Source organism: Halichoerus grypus, chromosome 1 (assembly GCF_964656455.1).
Source record: "Halichoerus grypus chromosome 1, mHalGry1.hap1.1, whole genome shotgun sequence".
NCBI lineage: Eukaryota > Metazoa > Chordata > Mammalia > Carnivora > Phocidae > Halichoerus > Halichoerus grypus.
In genome coordinates, this window is record NC_135712.1 from 128728145 (window position 1) to 128748708 (window position 20564).

General features: G+C 50.0%; 1 protein-coding gene across 1 annotated transcript in view; it reads right to left on the minus strand.

The window, feature by feature from the left end:
• The window catches only part of SH3BP5 (SH3 domain binding protein 5), a 71847-nt gene that overhangs the window by 15475 nt on the left and 35808 nt on the right, over nucleotides 1-20564 (minus strand). The gene's annotated exons all lie outside the window — the stretch shown is intronic.

Below are 20564 nucleotides of genomic sequence, written 5' to 3' on the forward strand. Positions count from 1 at the left end.
CTCAGTGCAAACATGTCAGAACCAGAAGGGCACCCGGAGATCAGTCCAACGACTGTGTTCTACAGGTGGCCCCGAGGGACTCAGCCAGGCCACACGGAGCTGGCGGGAAGCCGAGCTGTGACCGGATACCAGGCGCTGCAAGTCCCACTAAGCGTGCTGTCACTCTGCCAGCCAGGCCGTCACCCAATCCACACTCACCAACAACGATGGGGAAGGACTGAACAGTCACGACACCGCCCCCGCTTTCGAGGAACGTCAAGTGGGAGAAGGCACAGAAATCAAAGCAGACCATACGTTAGACCGCCACCAGTCACGGGTGGCTAGCAAGCACTGGAAATGTCCTTAATCCACTGAGCGTAGAGCACCCCAGATTTTAAAGACTTAGTAGAATTGTTAACAATCTCAATTTTCATAATGTTACATGAGGAAATGATAGGATTTTGGATGTACTTGGTTAAAGAGACCCATCTTATTAAAATGAATTTCACCTGTGTTTTTTTTTTTTTTTTTTTAAACTGTAACTACCAGAAAATTTAAAATGACATAGCTGGCTCACATTCTACTTCTTTTGGACAGTAAACACATCTCCCCCAAGAGTGGCCCATGAGATTGCATCAGGAATCCACAACAAAACCCTCCGGCCCCCACTCTGAACTTCCCAGCGGAGCAGAGCGCTGGCCCACTGCAGTGTCCCACCCACCCACCCTCGGTCAACCAGAGCAGTTACACAAGCCCCGGGGACATCCACGGGGTAGCCCCCGGGACTCAGGAGAGAGGGGAACAACAGGGGCCCCATCCAGCCCAAGTGAGTCTCACATGACTTACAGGAAGTCCTGGACAACCACAAGACAAAGACGGTGAAGGGGAACAAAACAGACTCGGAACACACCAGCCCCCAAGGCGAGGAACAGCATGGGTGCCACTCTCCACCCTCGGGAACAGCAGACACATGCTGTGTCCTACCCTCGGGGAGGACGATCTGCTCAGGGAACAGACACAGGCATGGAGAGGACATCCAAAGTCTGTCCCACAGAGCTGTGCCCCAGAGCGCCGTAAGAGGGAGGGAGATACGGACAGTAGGAGGGTGTGCAGGACAAATTATTTCCAGGAGAGGGAATCCAGGGCTACTTCTGAAAAGAGGATGATCCGGAACGGAGGACTGAAGGACAAGATGACCTGAAAAATGCAGGGCTGGTGGGGGGCCAGGAGGAAGCAGCCTCCCGAACTGCAGTATCTGCGGGAGGCCTTGACAAAGACGAGGATCAAAGTTTCAAAAGATAGAGGATGAACACTGAGTAACGCATGGAATTGCTGAATCTTTATATTGTACACCTAAAACTAAAATAACACTGTAGGTTAACTACATTAGAATTAAAAATAAAAATAGAATAAAATAAAAAATAAAAATATGTATATTGCCGTCAAAAAAAAAAAGTTTCGAAAGGAATCAAGAGTGGGGGCTGAATGACACCAGGCTAATGCTTCAACCAGCAGCCCAAGGGCCTGCCTGCCTGCAGCGGACTGCTCCGTGGCCCCGGGCCACATGGCCATGCAAGTGCGCCTCCGCGACACGGGGCCCGGCCCTGCAGAACTGCCAACCCACCGCACGGTAACAAGACAGCACGACACGCCGCTCCAGCCCCCGGGCCTCCAGGCCAGCCTGTGGATGTCCCGTAAGAGAACAGCCCAGGTGGGGCCCTCCGTCTGCGTAGCTGCACTCCCCGGGCAAGTGGGGCGGCACGGGCACCTGTCGCTTCTAAGCTGCCCCCCACCTGCCCCACAGACCACCTACCAGCTTCGAACCGACACCAGAAGACAATAAACAATTAATCCCACAGGATTCTAACATTTCCCAAGGTGGGATGTGTATTTGTGTTTTTTAGAAAATCTTAGTATTTCAATTCAGCAACATTTAAGGGTAAACTCTCTACCCCCAGGTCTCCCCGCTTGAATTAGGAAGCTTTTCTTTCTTCAAACGAAAGAAAGAGCTGAGATGTGGTTGCTCTACCACAGACCCAGCACCTCTTCGCCTGCTATCTCCGTCTGATGAGTTCATATAAGGGAGCCAGAGATCTCTACAAAGACGGGGGTAAAGGAGGCCCATCTGAAGGGGCCTTTAGAAGAACATGCTCTCTGTCAGGTCTGTTGAGTTTCTGAATTTTCCACGAGGCTCCTTCGCTCCTGTACGGTAGTATCAGAAACGTGCCTGCCTTGTCATATCAAAGATCTAATATGAGGCTTCGGTCAACCTTTGACCCACAGAAACCGGATGGCATCTCTCCATCACTCGCCCACCTACTCATTCATTCAAGTAAGTATTGGGGGGCTCTTCAGCACTACTGTCTGTTCACTTCATCTTTCCTGGGAAGAGAGCCTGTATGTCCCAGGGTGAGGCAATGTGCCAGCTAAAATCCCTACTTCCCAGCTGTGAAGATAGCTAGTGCCCTTCTAACTTCCAGCTAATGAGATATAAATGGACATTGAGTGAGCCTTCCAAGAGGACTGCTTTGTCTTTCCATTTGTGATATTAACACAATGGCTGGTGCTTCAACAGCCATTTTGGGTCATGAGGCAACCCTCCTAAGGATAGAGGAAAAGTAAGTTAGGATTGTCTACCTCTGGAATTTTTAAATGACAGAAAAAATAAAGGCTCACGTTTAAGCCAGTTTTCTGTTAAATCAGCCAAATCTAAACCTAAACGATAATACATCTTCCCCTCTCTACAGCTGAACTCTTCTACAAACCTGACCGAAGTGACTACAGCAACTAGCATAGACTGGTCGAATCTCCCTCAACTTTTTTCTTTTTTTTTTTTTTTTAAGATTTTATTTATTTATTTGACAGAGAGAGAGAGACAGAGCAGGAGAGGGAACACAAGCAGGGGAAGTGGGAGGGGGAAGCAGGCCTCCCGCTGAGCAGGGAGCCCGACGAGGGGCCCAATCCCAGGACCCCGGGATCATGACCCAAGCCGAAGGCAGACACCCAACAACTGAGCCACCCAGGCGCCCTGAATCTCAACTCAACTTCTTTCTGGCTGCTCCCAGCCCGTTTTACTACTAATAAACCTGAGGAACCAACCTTTTGGAGATTCCTAAATAATCCCAGAGCTCATGGCCTCTTCGTAAGGCATTTCATCAAACATTTTCTAAAACCTGGTCCTTCACAAGGAAGGACCAGGCTGGTGTACACACAAGGGGAGGGAGCATTCTATCGTATCCTTGCTCCAGGAACCTCCTGGAGACTAATCTCTGGAGGGGAGGGGCCCACCCCAATATTAGGGCTTCCAATTCAGTCGGGAGAATAGACACGTTCGATACAAGATAGATTCTGACAGCAACAGAGGTGTAAAGTGCTGTGGGACTGTAGGGAAGAGAGAATGATTTGTCAAAGTTTTCCCAGGGAAGACCCGGCAAAAGAGAGGGTGTCGGCACCAGGCTAGGTCATGGAAACACAGGAGGCATCCGTGAGTTTACACACACACCTAACTGGGGAGGGTTAACTCCGAGATTGCTTCCCAGTGTCATAATGGGACACATGACCCCAAAATCAGAAGCTGACTTAGCAATTCCAACAGGGGCTGGCTAGCTGGTTCTCACTGGTGTATGAAGGAGGACACCCAGAAATCTTGGGCACAACCAATGCCAACAAGTTTTACCTTCAAACTCTAAAAAACGACCCAAGCCCTAGTATTAATATATTACTCCCGGTGTGCACAAATCAGAGAAACCCAGTTAGCAAACTGAAGGGCTGAGGGTCTGCTTAGAAGAGTATTGATGAGGTAAATGTTGGGGGAGCTGGGTTTTAGCTCTAAGATGCAACACAGGAAAACTTCGAACATCTTCATGACTCATGGATACTAATGACTTTCATGGAAACAGCTCTCCGGAAAGAATTTTAAAAGGCTGTTCATGAATGAATTTGCTAAGTGACTTTCATTAGATTCTGGCCTGCGGCCAGCTGTGACTATGAGGGCCTCACAAGTGTGAGTGTTCCACGGTGTCACCAACGAGGGGAGGGGGGAACGGAGTGGAGAGGTCCTCCAGGAGAAGGGAGAGGCTGCAATCCCGGCTGTCCACTAGACTTCCGGCCCAGCCCATGTTTGGGCTCAGGAAGGAAGAGTATCTGGACATCTGCACTGGTTGCAACAAAGGGTCGGGGTAGAAGGAACTTTCCAGACCAACCAGTTCAAGGCCTTCATTTTTCAAAAGGTGACCCAGAAACGCAAGACAACTTGCTGAATGTCACACAGCTATTTAGTGCCTGATCACAGCCAGGAAACCAGAGCTGCTGACCCCTAAACGTGGCTATTTCTGCTCTACCTCTAATACGAGGCTTCAGTCTACCCTTGACCCATGGAAACTGGATGGTATCTCTCCATCACTTACCACCACTCTACCTCCAACCTGCATAACTTCGGCAAGGACATAAGCATTGGACGACTGGACAGTCTACCTGTAACTAATACACAGCAAGAAGAGCTGCTCGGGGGGCCAAAGATGAGATGAGAATTCAGTGTGTGGGGGACTGCTGCCTCCCACCTGCAGCTCATGCAGGGGGGCACTAACGTACCAGCTAGGCAGCTAAGGAAACTGGAAAGGAGTCTTGTCACACATGGCTCCCCAAAGCCATGCTCCAGCTGGGGGCGGCTCCAGGTTACGGAGAACAGACCCACGATGAGACCAGTCTTGTACCTGGGTACTAGCAAACCCCTAAGGATGGAGACAGATGGTTATAAGACAGTAATGATGGCAGTTACTGTTTGAGCATTTATCCGGAGTCAGATAACATCTGAGAGGTGTTCTGAGTACAGTGCCTCATTTCAATCTCAAAATTCCGCTATGAGCTCAGTCCAATTATCATCCCTACTTTATAAAGGAGACCAACACTCAGAAAGGTTAAATAAATTGCCCCAGATCACACAGTTAACAAAGGTGAGGTCGAGGCTCAAAGCCTGAGCCTTCGTTGTCGATTTCTATTAAATACCACCTGCTGGGGCTACAAATTCCTCACAAAGAGGTCAAGCTAAGTTCGGTCTTACCCCTGCACCCGAATCAAGGCCACGCCGGCCACTGCTACACAGATCCAAATAGGCAGGGGGCGTGCAGGGAGAAAAGAGGTCAACCACAAGGACAGCACGGGGCTCCTCGCAGAGGGCATGCAAGGAGCCGGCCACCGCTGTCCCAGCAGGGCGCTCACAGTGAGGAGCCAGCGTGCGGACAGCAGGGTCCCCAAGCTGATCCTGAATGCTTCCGAGCTCAACTTCTCCTACGGCCCAACATTGTTTCCTTATCTGCTCTTGGGAACAACTTGGGTCCCCCTCACAGAGGAGCGAGGAGGATGGAAGAGACACAGGGAAGCATCTGTCAAAATCACACACCCATTCCAGGTGCAGGCCCTCCTGGGAGTGGAAGCAATTACAGAGCAACCGGGTCTTCCAGAAACCCCTGGATGCTCACGCGTGAAAAGGAAGACATTGGGGTGCCCCACTTTTTTCTAAAGACAGTAAGAAAGACGCCTGCCTGGGGGGAAGCAGAGGCTGCCCAGAGCAGGAGGTCGGCGACAACCCTTCCTCGAACATGGGGCCGCAGGGCACCGAGGAAAAGGAGGCCCAGCTTCTCCTGCTGGGTCAGTGCTCGGGCTGGGCTGGCCCCGAAGCCCACGGGCATCAGGACACAGTCGCCGCACTGAGCAACTGTTGGCAGGGGACCCTCTGTCCTTGCTTTTTTGCTTTTCTCTTTGTAAGCTGGATACAATTTTGTCCTTGCCTCTTTATAGTGAATATTGTCTGTGCTGCTGGAAAGAACGCATCTTCCAGCCAGAAGCTCATGAAGAAAAGTCCCAGACTCCTCTCTGGGCCATCTGAGGAAACCAAAACCTTTGAGGCACGCTCAAACCCCCCTCTGGCCTCAGTGAGGGAGGCATGTCCGGGATGAACATCAAAGGGGACAACAGACAGGGGCATCCGTTCTCCGTGTGATTCAAGCTCTAGTTTTTTGCGTGTATTCTGGGCAATCCAATCATCAGCCGCCGCCAGACAGCCTGAGCCTCTCAATACTGAACACTTCCAATCCTTCCACATCCCCTTCAAACTTCTGTCTGAGGTTAACCGAAGGGTGGCCAGAGATAGGAGCCAGTCATTTTGACGAGGCCGTTTGGCTCCCGAGAATGTTTTGGATACAAACATTTTAATCAGAATTACCCCAGAGTAGATACATTTTCATTTGAAAGCATTTTCTAGAGAAAATTCCATTAGGCCCATTCAGTTCCTTGATCATTTTTCATCTCCAGCGTTTCTAATTTTTTTTCATTTTTCTTTAGTCAAAGTTATTTTTATTAGAATCTGTTCTTTTCTACTTCAATAGATTTGATTCACTGAACAGTTTCATCCATATCACACTTTACTAATTACAGCTTGTGCCATGGAGCTTTTCATTATTTCTCTCAAACTCAATTTTCCTGGAGCAATTCTGTACACAGCTAAAAATCTGCTCAGCGTATGGGACAATTTTCATTCAGTCCCAACTGGTACCATGTGCAGGACGAGCCATTATCAGTTAACAGTAAGCTGCGTAATACAGGATAGAATAAATGATATAGATTCTACATTAAATAAAAGGTCCATGATGTGTATCTGTGAAAATCATGAGAAGACTGTGCGTGGTTCTGAGACAGAACATAGGGCCCGCAGCTGTTTCAGAGGACAGGCCACAAAGCTCTTTAAGAGATCCCGGGGTCAAAGGAGCCTCATGGGATTAGAAGAATCAAGATCAGATCAAGCTCTGTCCGGAGGTTAAATATGAGCTGTTTAAAAATATAAAATTAAAAAGCTATTATCTATGTTCAAAACAACATAGCCAGAGGGGAGAGCTGGGGGGGTGGAGGGTAAGATTGGCCAAGGCTTAATCACCGTAGAAGCTGGATGAAGAATATACAGGGCTGTTACATTATTCACTCTAGCTTTGTATTTGAAAGCTTCTATAATAGAAAGTAAAAAAGAAAACAAACGTTATCGTTTGCAATTACCCACTCAGGGTTTTCTAGAACTGCACTGTCTAATACGGGAGGCACGAGCCACATGTGTTTATTTACATTTAAATTCATTTCAATGCAATGAACTGTCAGTTTCTCAGTCACCTTAGCCACATTTCAAGCGCTCCGTGGCCACACGTGGCTCGTGGCCCCCGTACTGGACAGTGCAGAAACAGACTGTTTGCAGCGTCACGGGGAGTCCTACCGGACGGCACTGGCCTAGATACCGCGCAACCCTGAAATGAAGGGCGACAAAAGATCTCAGCGACCATCCATAGTCTTGAACTTGCTGTGCTCATTAAAACAGCATCTGCATTCCTGCCTTAGATGATTAATAATCATACATTTAAAAACCTATCATAAAGGAACCTGGAAGATACACTGTGGCAAGACCTTGGATGTGAGGAAGGCCCAGGCACCCAATAGGATGCTGGGACCCTGTTTCTGGCAGGACCATCTCCCCCTCCCCATGGTCATCCAGGGCCTCACACTGACCAGGGTGGGGTCTAACTCCAGGGTTTCAGCCGGGGGCTTTGGGGAGGTTCATCCAGGATGGAGTCCACCTCGGCTTGTCTTCCGTGCCAGGCATCAGGCTGCAACTCACCTCTGGACGCAAGCATACACATCCGCATCAGACCCAAGGGCGTCCCGATCCACTTATGGGCCACTTGTCCCCCTGCTTTAGGTTGGCACATCTGTCACCCTACCAAATCTCCCCAGTTCGGCCAAAAGCTTCTGGCAGGAGAAAGGCACAGGCCTTGTACCTCCCCAGGGCACCAGGGGCTACTTAGTCCAAATCAGCGTGTCAGAGCCTGTCCCCAAGTGCAGGTCTCTAATCCCTCCACACACTCCTACCCCATTCAACTATCAGTGGCTTACACGGCCTCTCAGCCATGCACGGCACACCCCGGCAGGCCCCCAAATCAAATCCTTTCTGTTGCCGCACGGACGCGACAGGTGTCCAGCCTTCCCCACCCACCCCAGCTAGAAGGATGACACCCACTTCCTCCTTGGCTTCCTCTTGTTCTCACACACACACGCTGGCTGCGCGCAGCATCTGCTGGCTACAGAACGACCAGCTGGCAGGAGTTTGGGGCCGGGCTCGAGGCAGAGCCTGAGGCAGGGGATAGCAGCAATGCCCAGCGTCGGCCCGCGTGACCCAACAGATCCCAGGTGCCACCACCACACTGGATCCCTGCTCCACAGAATCAAGTCACCGAGTCTTCGGGCCCAAGGAGATGGACACAATGTAAACTAATTGTTTTCTTTCATGCAAGAAAACTCAAGAGCCTAACAAGTAAGATGGCCCACTCAAGGGCATAAGTCACATACCCCATCTCTTAAATTCTTCGAACATGTGCGAATGCAGAGTTCCTCTGCTGTGGAGGGTTTCCCCAAATTCAGCATGGCTCGACCTTCCTCTCTGCAAGTCCATCCAAATGTATCTCCCTCTCTGCCTCCCCCCCCGCCCCACCATCATTCCCAGGACACACAAAGCATCAGCATCGCCCAGTCTGAAGGCCAGAGACACACACACACCAACCACGGAAGCCACTGCATCCTTTCCAGGGAAACACAAGGTGGACCCGGGCCACAACAGGCCACGACACAGGGCCTGATCACCACCCTGCATCTTGAGCGGGTGGAGAGTGCTGCTTCACCCTGCAGGGCGGTGGGGAGGCGAGGGGGCCAGAAGAGCGCACCTGGGGGGAATCCACAGACTCCGTATCAACATTTTGTGTTTTTTTTAAGATTTTATTTATTTGACAGAGAGAGACACAGCGAGAGAGGGGACACAAGCAGGGGGAGTAGGAGAGGGAGAAGCAGGCTTCCCACTGAGCAGGGAGCCCGATGTGGGGCTTGATCCCAGGACCCTGGGATCATGACCTGAGCCGAAGGCAGACGCTTAACCGACTGAGCCACCCAGGCGCCCCTCTCTCGACAGTTCTTTGCATCAGTCAGGAGCCGTTGTTTCCTGTGGGGAGGATGGGGAAGCCGAGAGGTGGGCGGAGGCACCGGGATGCCCGAACCGGGGACAGCATCTCCCTCCCCTCGGCCACAGCCGGGGAGTCAAAGGCCAGCAGCCATGAGGCGCCCCTGGAGCAAAGCTCTGATCCCCGACTTCTCGCCTTCCCCTCCAGGGGAGGACCCGGTGGCCGGCCCTCGCCCTCGCGCCGCGCTCTGCCCCTGTGGGCACTGCCCTCTCTACCGGCAACCGTGTGCAGAGTCACCAGCAACTCCAGGGGCCGCTCTGCCCAGAGATGCGCCTCCAACACCAGGTGCGCAACCAGGTCTGCCCTTGCAGCTCTCCAACCCCCGGGGACCCCAGCTTTTAACAGACCACAGTGCCAACAAAAGAAACCCTCCGGAGCCCTGCACAGCCCGGAGCTGATTGCACAGCACAGCTGGGCCACAGCGAAGCAGCGCACTACGTCCGGAGAACGGGGAGCAACAGGGTCTATTCCTAGCACCCACCATGGCCATTGTCTTGGGTCTACAACCTTGAACAAGTCATTAGACTTCTCAGACTGGAATGCCAAGGCCTCTGCTAACTCCCAGGGAGCCTTGCTTTCAGCACTGAGGATACATAATGACAGCAGGGCTCACAAGGTCATTCCGGAACGTGGTGTCTGGCTTCAACAGGTGCAAACAGTGAGGCAGCAGACAAGTTAACCACTGAGCTATTTCGCTTCTGCCATCAGCATTTTTATTGTGTATGTTTGCAAACCTTCCAAAATATGAAGTTAATAAAATTGCTTCTTGAGGCGCTTCTCAGCCAGCTATCATTTTGCTCTTTGTCTATCAGAGTTCTTTCTGTAAACGCAAAACCATGTCCCTGGGTTGGGCAAGAGCATAATGCAAGGGCAAAGGGGAAGCCCACACTGTCAAGTCAACGTAGAACGGCTGTGTCAGGTCAAATGCTTTAAACCAATAGTAAGAAACACAGTTTTAATACAGCTGGGCAAATCTGAAGAAGGACTGGGTCCTGGAGGATATTACAAGAACTTTAATTTTCTCAGGTATGAAAATGTGATCTCTTAGAGGTTTTTATTATCTATGAGAGATAAAATACGTATTTATGGTTGAAGTTATACGATATCTGAATAGTTTTAAAATAAGAACACCGGAGAGGAGAGAAGATGTGATTGGCAAGACGTCGGTTGCTGATGCCGGTGATGGGTACAGAGAGGTCGCTGATTATTCTCTCTGCTTTGCTATATACTTGTAATATTCCATCATATAAAGTGGTCAAGAAATGTTTTTTGAAGACCTATTTACCTGCCACATAATCACAAAACTCAAGAAAACGCTACTCACTGAAAGCATGGAGAAACCAAAGGTATCTGTCAAAAGTTGTCCTCACTAAAGGCAAAATTTAAGCGAAATAATAAGTCAAACCAAAGAAATACCAGTGAGATTGCCGAGGAGGGAAAGTTAAGAGTCAGCATGTTGTCTAAGCAAGAACAGGTCTCCAAGACTGCAAGGACACCCAAGCTCTCAGACCCCACCCTGCCCATATTTGAGATGCATCAAAACGTGGGGGTCCCAACAGCCTGTTAGTGGCCAAACCACTCCAGCTGTCCACAAGTTCTACGTCTCTTCTGCTATGACTTAAAGCCCTCAGCTCTTTCTCGGTCTCTGGCAGAGACAGAGAAGAAAAAATACATATACTCACTTGCCACAAAGCACTTGCAAGGCGGGCTGAAACCCAACTGCAGGGACCTGGCTAAGTCTTGCCCCTCCCTGCACCCCACTTCCACTGCCCCAAGAGAGGAAGGACAAAGGAACTGGGGCAGGCGTGTTTATTAAATCCTACGGCGTTCCAGGTGCCCCCGCACCCAGGACTGTAGCCTACAGCCCTGCTGGGTTAAGTTATTATTGTACCCATTTTACATCCAAAGAAATGGAGGTTAAGGAACTGGTCCAAGGTCACACGCTAGAAAGACAGACTCAATCCCAAGCCCTCTGATTCCAGTGACCTGGGGAGGAAAAGCACACACAGAGAGCCCCATACTGTTCCACTTCTCCAGTGGTAAAGCTTACAAAACGGATTCCCTAGATCTGGATGAGAAATCACAGGACCCTCTGGGCCACCCTCAGTTCGGTAAACAATCTCCACCACGCCATCAGCACACCCGCTCTGCTGAGCCCTGTAGCCAAGAGGTTTTCTCTGTAGAGCATCCAAAGGCTTGACAAGCCCTGCCCAAGCACCCCCCCCAGCAACCCCAGTTCTGCACCGAGGAACAAATGTGCCCTAAGGAAACCTCGGCAGATGTTTCCAGCTTCGGTTCTTACCCGGATTATTTTACAAACTTTCCAACTCATCTCCTAGCTTCCAATCTCACAGAGCCAACTGAAACTCCACCTAGTACTGATTTAGTTTCACACAATTGCATTTAGGACACCTGGTAATCTTTCTGAAGTGCACATCTGATGATATCACTCCCTAACACTCTCCCCACCCCCAACACAATCAGGCCAAGGCCCAGGTTCTCACTTCCCACCCACCCAGTGAGGCCGAACCCCTCACCGTTCCTTCAACACTCCTCGCTTTTTTATGTCCCATTCCCTCCGCCAGCAACACATGCCCTTCCTCCTTGTCTCCACTAAGGGAACTCCTACACATCCCTTAAAACCCATCTCAAATACCCCATCTTCTGTGAATTCTTTTTTCACTACAGCATGCTGGACCCATTTGTTAAACAATCAGATCTTCTTTCTTAGGACACTTCATAGGTCAAAAAAAAAAAAGTTCTTGTCATTCCTCAGCCTCCTCCTTGGAGTAAACAGTCCCATTCTTCTAGGACTTACAGGTTCCCCCCCTTTTCTCAACTCCCATTGATAAGTTTCCGGCACGTGACGGAGAACTCATTCAGACTGACCTGCACTGCCCAATAGCAGGGGGGGCGCACGGAAGTTTGCAGAACAAAAGCTTCTTGAAGGCAGGAAATGTGGTTTATACCTTACCACTCACAAAGACCAGCATGGAGGTGAACACACATCCCCGCCCAAAGCCACTCTCCCAGGCACGTAGGTTATATTGCCCATCGCCGGCTCCTGCAGCCCATTTTGCCAAGGCGGGCCATGATCACCCTCTGCTGACATGGGTAAGAAGACTAATGAGCAGTCTCTGGTTGATTGTTTCAGGAAATACCCACCGTCCCCAAAACAATAATGGCTCCAACTCCTGCAAATCACATTCAGAACTAATTGAAATCACATTCAGAAGCGAATCTAAGGTGACGTGCACAACCTATGACAGAGAGAGAGACCGCTAGCTCACCACAGGGAGGCGAACTCTGGATTCCAGAGCTGGCCGGAGCTTCACCCGTCCTCCTCACCACCTGCCCGCCTGCTGCGCGTGCCATGGGCCAGACTTGCACAGGCTACCTGTGCTCCGCCTGTCTCCATGTGGAGGCTGCTTTCTAAAACCACTAACATAAATGGGTTCAAAGTCCTTAACATCCCTCCTACCCCTGAGACACGAAATAAAAGAAATGGGAGCATCTGTTGATGGCCCCTTCTTCTGTGGCTCACACAATCAGATTAATATCTCTCTGGGCACAACTGTCCTTGGAAATGCCCATTTACATGATGTGAAAACTCACTTGAACAATGACCTGTCTACTGCCGACACTAAATTGTGTGGCGTGAATGCCATTCTCTCAAGACCTAAATAATGCCCCCTTCCACTCTACCTTGTCTCCTCCAAGCTAAAAGATATATAACCCAGGTCCCAGTGGGTCTTCAGAAAATGTGTTCCTGGGTGAAATTTTACCCTCTCTGAATTCACAGGACCAAGTTTCTATATTTATTTCAGCCGTCTGCCACATTATAAGATAGTGGAAAAACACTTTGAAACCTGCCCAACATTTGAACATATGGATGACACGGCTCTTGAATTATTTTGCTCTTCACTTGGTCTTCTCGACGAGATTACAAACTCCCTGAAGACGGCGACCACGTTCTGTACATCTGGGAGTCACTACCACCAGGACAGGGAAGAATGTGCACTTAGAACTGGGGACAATTCCAAGCCCTCCTGGAGCCAAAGACCTTGGCTGCCCCTTGCCACCTTCTCTGAGTTCCAGGCTTCCCTGGGTCACTTGGCACTATTCACTGCCAGGCCCATGTAAGCACAGCCAGAGAACAACGGATTCACTGAAATGTCAAACCCCCTCCTCCAGCCCATCTTCTGTCTCTGGGGCAGCATGACTTGGCTTAATCTTAACTTTTACCTGCAGTAAGATCTCCCAAGGAATTCAAGGTCAGGGGGACACAGACAAGAAGGAGGGCTTCACAAATAAATAAGAGTTAGCACAACATGGCTCCCTGCTTAGCTCAGTATATGGAAAAGCTGGGGTCAGCTGCGAGACAAGGCAAAGATGTTCACGAGGCCATGGCCAGCAGACCCCGCAGGAGCAGGCTGTCAGGAAGAGTGACCCGTCGGGCCACTGGAGCCCGTGCCACTTCGAGTCACCTAGGGATCTCTGGAAAAGACAGGGAAGGCCTTGTGACAGGGCCTCGGCAGCAGCTGGGCGCCCAGCTCGGGGAGGCAAGGGCAGCACCCACTGGCATGGCAGGGGTGCTCCAAGGGAGCCAGGGCTCCTGCAAACCCCCTCCCCTTCTCACCCTGTATTGCCAAGCAAAGCTGCTCGGAGGACCCAGGACCTCTCCCAGCTGTAAGGGGTCAGGAACAAATTGCGGCCAATAAAACTAAGAAAGAAAAAGCATAAGACACCCAGTTGAAGGATCCAAACGTCCCAGAGCCAAGACGATTATGCCTTAAGCCTGTGTAACTCAATCCCAAGCATCCCTCCTTCCATTAAGCATTCATTTCACCTTCACTGTGCGCCATGAAGATCTGCAAAGGATAAGAAGCAATTTCTGTCCTCAAGGAGCTCAGGTTTCTAGGGCGGGGTTCTTAGCCCTTGGTGTAGAGGTTAGGAACACAGACTTGGAACGCGGACAGCCTGGGTCAAATCCTGGCCAGGCCACTCACTGGCTGGGTGACCCTAAGCACTTTAATCCTCTGTGCCTCAGTTTCCTCATTGGCAAAATGCAGACAATGTCTGCAAGGTACCTCGTGGGGTTGCTCTGAGGAGCGAGCTAACACATGCAAAGTGCTCAGACCAGGCACATAGTAGGCCGTACAGAAGCGTTAGCTGTTCCATAAGCAAGCAGTACGAGCATTATTCGCTCATAGTTATTAACCCACAGGACACGGGTGACCTTGAAGGGAAGCTGATGAATACCTTCGGATTGTGTTTATGATTTATGCACCCACACGCCCAGGTTTTCAGAGGATAACGTCCATAGCTTTCATCAAATTCTCCCAGAAGCAAAGCTGAAGGAAAGCTCAGTGAGGTGGGGGGACCGCGGGGCAAGTGCAGGAGTTACACGGCCCCATGCCCTCACTTTAACCAGGCGAAGGTAAGAGCCAAGTGGCCCTGCCCAAGAGAACTCCCTGCAATGACAGAAATGTTCTCTATGTGCGCTGCCCCAAAATAGTAGCCATCAGCCACGTGTGGCTACTGGGCACTTGAAGCTGTGGCTAGGGAGACGGAAGAATTGAACTTTTAATTTTATCGATTTTAGGACTTGGTCTCTAAGTAGCCCCATGTGGCCAATGGCTGCCATTCTGAACATCACAGAGCTAGTCAGGGTGGGGAGGGAAACATTGCAGGCAGAGAACAGAATGCGCAACAATGCAAAACACCCCATGACGTACCCAGAAGCTGGGAGCACAGCAATAGCATGTACCCAGCACCTGGGGGTGGTGGTGGGGCGAAGGAGGGGGCGCAGGTGGCTCAGTACAGAACACACAGGGGCTAGAGAATGAGCCCCAGGCCAGAGGGAAAAGCCCTGTGCACTGCACTTAGATCTGGGCCGGACACTGGACACAGACATGCTGTATGGGTCAGGGTTCTCCAGAGAAAACAGAGCCCAAAGGACGTGTACTCGGGCAGACCTCATTCCACGGCGCTGCACTTCACTGCGCTTCAAAGATACTGCGTATTTTACAAATTGAAGGTTTGTGCCAACCCGGCGTCAAGCAAGTCTACCGGCGCCATTTTGCCACAGCATCTGTTCGCTCCAGGACTCCGTCACATTTTGGTAATTCTCCATATTTCAAACGTTTTCATTTTTATTATACTGCATTGCTACAATCTCATGATCAAACTTGAACCGTGGAGGAGTTGCTTCTTAGGGATGAGCAAAGAAAGCGGTTTCTTGAGACGGCATCTACTCCTGGTGCGGATGCTAGGAACATGGCTGATATGACGACAAAGGATTTGGAATATTTCATAGACTTAGTTGATAAAACAGCGGCAGGGTTTGAGAGAAATCAACTCCATTTGGAAAGAAGTTCTACTGTCGGTAAAATGCTATCAAACAGCATCACATGCTGCAGAGAAACTGTTCATGAAAGGAAGAGTCAACCAATGTGGCAAACTTCACTGTCGTCTTTTTCTAAGAAATTGCCCCAGCTGCCCCAGCCTTCAGCAACCACCACCCTGATCAGTCAGCAGCCATCAACACTGAGGCAAGACCCTCCCAGCAAAAAGATTGCCACTTGCTGAAAGCTCAGATGATAGTGAGCACTTTTTTTTTTAGCAATAAAGTATTTTTTAATTATGGCATGTACCTTTTTAGACATAATGCTATTGCACATTTAACAGACTACAATTTATGGTAAACAGTTTTTATATGCAGAGGGAAACAAAAGAATTCACTTGACTTACTTTATTGTGACATTCGCTTTACTGCAATGGTCTGGAACCAAACCTGCAATATCTCCAAGGTACGTCTGTTTATAGAGGAAGAGATTTATGTTAAGTAATCAGCTCACGTAATCATGGGGCTGGCAAGTCCAAAATCCGCAAGGGTGGGCCGACAGGCCCAAGACTCAGAGAACAGCTGATACTTCAAGTCCCAAGGCCATCTGCTACAGACTTCTCTGTGGGGGGCACCTGGGTGGCTCAGTCAGTTGAGCATCCAACTCTTGGTTTCGGGTCAGACAGGTCATGATCTCAGGGTCGAGAGATCAAGCCCCATGCCAAGCTCCGTGCTCATCGGGGAGTCTGCTTGAGATTCTCTCACTCTCCCTCTACCCCTCCTCCCACTCACTTGCTCTTTCAGATAAATAAATCTTTAGAAAAAGAATTCTCTCTTGTTCGGAGGATGTCACTCTTTTGCTCCATTCAGGCCTTCAACTGACTGTATGAGGCCCACCCACATTATGGAGGGCAATCTGCTTTACTCAGATCCCACCAGTTTAAATGTAAGTCTCATCCAATAAAAGCCCTCACAGAAACATTCAGAATAATATCTGACCACACACCTGGGCACCGTGTGACCCAGCTAAGTTGACACATAAAATTAACTATCACGTGCACTGAAGTTTTCGGAGAACTATCAGCAGAACTGAATCTGGCAAGATTCAGTTGGGAGGCGGTGGGGACAGGTGGGGGAAGGGCACTAGAAGGCAGGAATACCAATGGAAGGCTATTTCAATCATCCAGGTCAGACGTCAGGGCTTCTACCAGAGAGGTGGAAATGGGAAATGAGTCATTTAATTAGCATTTGTTAAAAGAAAGTATGAATGGATTCTGTGACTTGACACAACACACAAAACACAATTACACCTTCATGGGAAGCTACGATTTCCTCATAGGTCTCCAACACAATATAAAGGACAGGAAGTTTTTCCACACGCCGTAAAGGGAGGGAAGTGACCCAGCAGAGAGAAACAGGGTTGACTGCATTTCCCTACTCTGAGGAGGCCTTGGCCTGCTCTGTGCGTCACACCTGCCCACCTCTAACTCCATCCAACCCAGGGCCTTACTAGAAGATAGGTAAACCACAGCCCAGACGTGGCACAGTTAGCTGCCTCCCAAGATCTACCCTCCCCTCCATCCTTAGAAACAACCCTGCTAGTCAAAAACCTCTAAGCCAAGCCAGGTGTGCAGCTACCCACGACTGTGTGACCAGGTTCCAGCAATGAAATGCAAGCAGGGTGTTGTCTGAGAATTCCGAGTAGACTCTTTAAAATAGAAGGGGAATACGTCCCTTGCCCATTCCTCTTTTATCCCTTTCGTTCCGAAATGCAGATGTGACAGCTGGAGCTCCTGGAGCTATCTTGGACCATGAGATGGATTTGAGCTGGAACTCATAGGACTGAGCAACACTTATAGGTCACTGGGTCTCAGATGACCACGGAGTCACAGCACCAGACTACACTAGACTGCCTACTTCAGGTCTTCTTCCAGGTGAGAGAACGTATCCTAGCATGTGCAGGCCATTGTTTTTGAGTCCTTGGTTGCTTGCAACCAAATGCAATTCCTGGTTGTTATAAGAAGAGGCCGTTATTCTGTGCATAAGGCGATGTAAATTTCATGATTTCAGGCTGTAGAACTTAGGTGCTGGGATGAGGCCAGACAGAAGAGGAATGGACAGAAACTCAATATAATGCCTTCATCTTATGATTTCCTTCCAACTGCTCTTTAAGAACCCACTACAGATACCTTCAACCACCTTGGTTGAGTGCTCAGGTCAGTGTAAAAACAGACCTCCCCGTGTCCTCTGTGTAAAGTGAATCTTCACTTAGTTGGCCTGACTCTGAGATCAAGAGACTTAAATTCAAAGAATGAGAGAACCTTAGGAGATTGATGCACCATGACTTTTAGAAATAAAAAAGGCCCAGCATCTTCTCTGCACTATGGTGCTTTGCCAAAGGGCTGGGGAAGGCGCTTGAGGCTGGTAACAAACTAATAAACAAATGGTATCCTCGTTGTACTTCCATTTAACCCACTTCTTCAAAGTGAAGTATACAAAGTGAGGCTTCCTAAACAAAGCTGATCATTGCCCTAAGTGCAGCAAAGAGGCACTCTTTCCCCTGGGAGAACGTAAGCTCCCTGGTGCCTGGCAAAGTCTGCAATTGAAAACTAAACAAACATGAGTAAATGATCAAAGTAACTAATAAAGACACTCAAGAATGGGGGGAAGAGAAGAAGTTCGAGGGAGGCAGACACCAGGTGGTGCCAGGATAAGTCAGGGCAAAGAGTGGCTGAGGGACCCACATTCGGGAAGATCCTTCAAAAGAGACCTAGTTCATGTGGCCTGTCCATGGAGCCGTTCAGAGTTGTCTGGAGCCGACGAGTTCTTAGCCATCAAGATGGTAAGGTCGAGGGGGGCAGTGTTCATAGACTCAGCCACTTTTCTCAGAAACCCCATTTCAGCACCTGGGTGCCTCAGTCGGTTGAGCGTCTGACTCTTGTTTTAGGCTCAGGTCATGATCTCGGGGTCGTGAGATCGAGCCTGGCGTCGGGCTCCACACTCGGCACGAGTCTGCTTGAGATTCTTTCCCTCTTCTTCTCCCTCCCCCTCTGCTCCTCCCCTGCTTGCGCTCTCTTTCTAAAATAAATAAATAAAATCTTAAAAGAAAGAAAAAGAAACTCCATTTCTTCCTGGAAACACTAGGCTTAGGAGTATAGAACTGTAGTGTGAGATGCTGACACTCTCAGTTGTACTGAATACTCCTACATATTCATTCACTTGTACCTGCCCAAGGCTGCAGGCTAAGGAACAGAACAGCACAGCGGGACCAGAATCCTTCCCTCCACAACAACACATGCTATAAATTCAGGGATCTGAAAGGGGGTGGCTGACTCCAAAACAACTTTATCCGTCTGGCTGATGACTCAACACAGCTCCCCTCCTTTGTAGGGCTGCTAGATTTAGCAAATAAAAATAAAGGACTCCCAGTTAAGTTTGATTTTCAGGTGCATGACAATTTTTTTAGTTTTACATAAGTCCCAAATATCACAGGAGACAAGAGATATCCTTTAAAAAAAAAAAAAAAAAAAGTGATCGGAAATTCAAATTTCACTGAACATCCTGTATTCCATCTGCTGCCCCTACCTCTGCTTTACACGCCAGAAGGACATCCCACCACACACATGAACACCCTGGCTACCACCTGAACCTCCCTGCACTTCCCTCACGGGGATGGGTGTGTCCCTTCACACACCTGTCGAGAGGCTCCTACTGGGCCACAAACACTGAGCTGGGAATCCGCGCTCCACAACGGGAAGCAGATTATCCCAAGACAGTGGAAGGTTTCTAAAGCAGAGCTACTCAAAGGTCCAGAGTCCGTAAATACTTAAGCCTTATCACACATCTACTTGGTGTGAATAAAGCCATCCGATTCTTCAGGGTAGATGTTCACAGAGGGAAAGGGGGAGTATATGAAGTCACCCTGGGAGGGCAGGGGAGGGGGAAATGGAAGAGAAAAGAAGGAAAGCAGAGTGGGCAGAGGGTGGATCCCCAAGATGAGGAAAGGGAACAGAGAGGTAAGCCAAAAGTGCTCAAGAGAAACATCATCATCTGTCCGGGACCAAACCTGGTTACCTGACAGCATAAAAAGGCCTACCCGTGTTGACAACACTCATGGCAAAAATACATCCCATACTCGAATCTTCTGCAGCTGAGAAATCGGTCACCCTGCCACCCCTTCCAGGGAACATGGCTGGTTTACAGAGGTGGAAGGAAGGGACGATTCTTAACGCAATCATTTTATTGAAGACGGAAGGAGAGAAAAGAAGAGACATATCCAAGGAGCCTCATGATTTCAAATACAGTACAAAACTTCACATCCCCCACTAACCGCCAAACTGCGGTGACAAACCACCTCTGTCGGCTTCAGGCAGCATGTTGCCCACCAAGCGGCACTTACTGGGCATCAAAGGCAAAGGGGACAAGGGACAGGGAACCGCCCCTGACAAAACCCCCAACTTACAAGGTAATGGGGGGGTAATACCTCCAGCTTCATACTGCTTGGCTGACACCCTATTGCAACCAGTCCCCCACAGCTGGCCAGGCAGGAAAGGGTCAAAGCAAGTGGCCCATCGCACCACGCGAAGAGAAAACCTCAAGATCAGCAACACTCCAGCTCCAGCCCCAGCAGAGGATGCCTCCTGCAGAGCCAGCCAAGTGGGAGGTGCAGAGGCTCCAGCGAGGTCAGCCCTTCCGACTTACGCCTCAAGACCGCCCCCATGTCAGGAGCCTTTGACCTGGGTCAGAAGCTGCCACAAACCGTCGCCCCCGCCGGCCCCCACTGACCCCATCTTGATCAAGCATCTAAGCTTCCAAAATGCAGCTGCTTCTTTGCCAGGACCTCCAAGCAAGACTGCAAGGCAGGATACAGTCTTACAGGCAAGGGGGAGTTAATAGTCCATTCCCCTCCCTTGCTGTAAATCAGCAGGGGCTCTGCTCTGGGACAGGGGCCCCATCACTCACCGCCTGCCCTTACCGTGGGCAGCAGGGATGACGCGCTTCCCAGGAACCGGCCTAGGGCCGCCCCGTGGGAACACGATCAGGGCCACAGGGAAGGACGTCACTGACCCAGACCTCCTCACCCGAGTCCCACGTGAGAGCTGCCACCCAGGCAGGCCAGTGGCCCAGCGGAAATGAAAGTGACCGGGAAGAAGGGAGGCACGATGAAGCTGCGCTCCAGTCCCAGGAGAACTAGG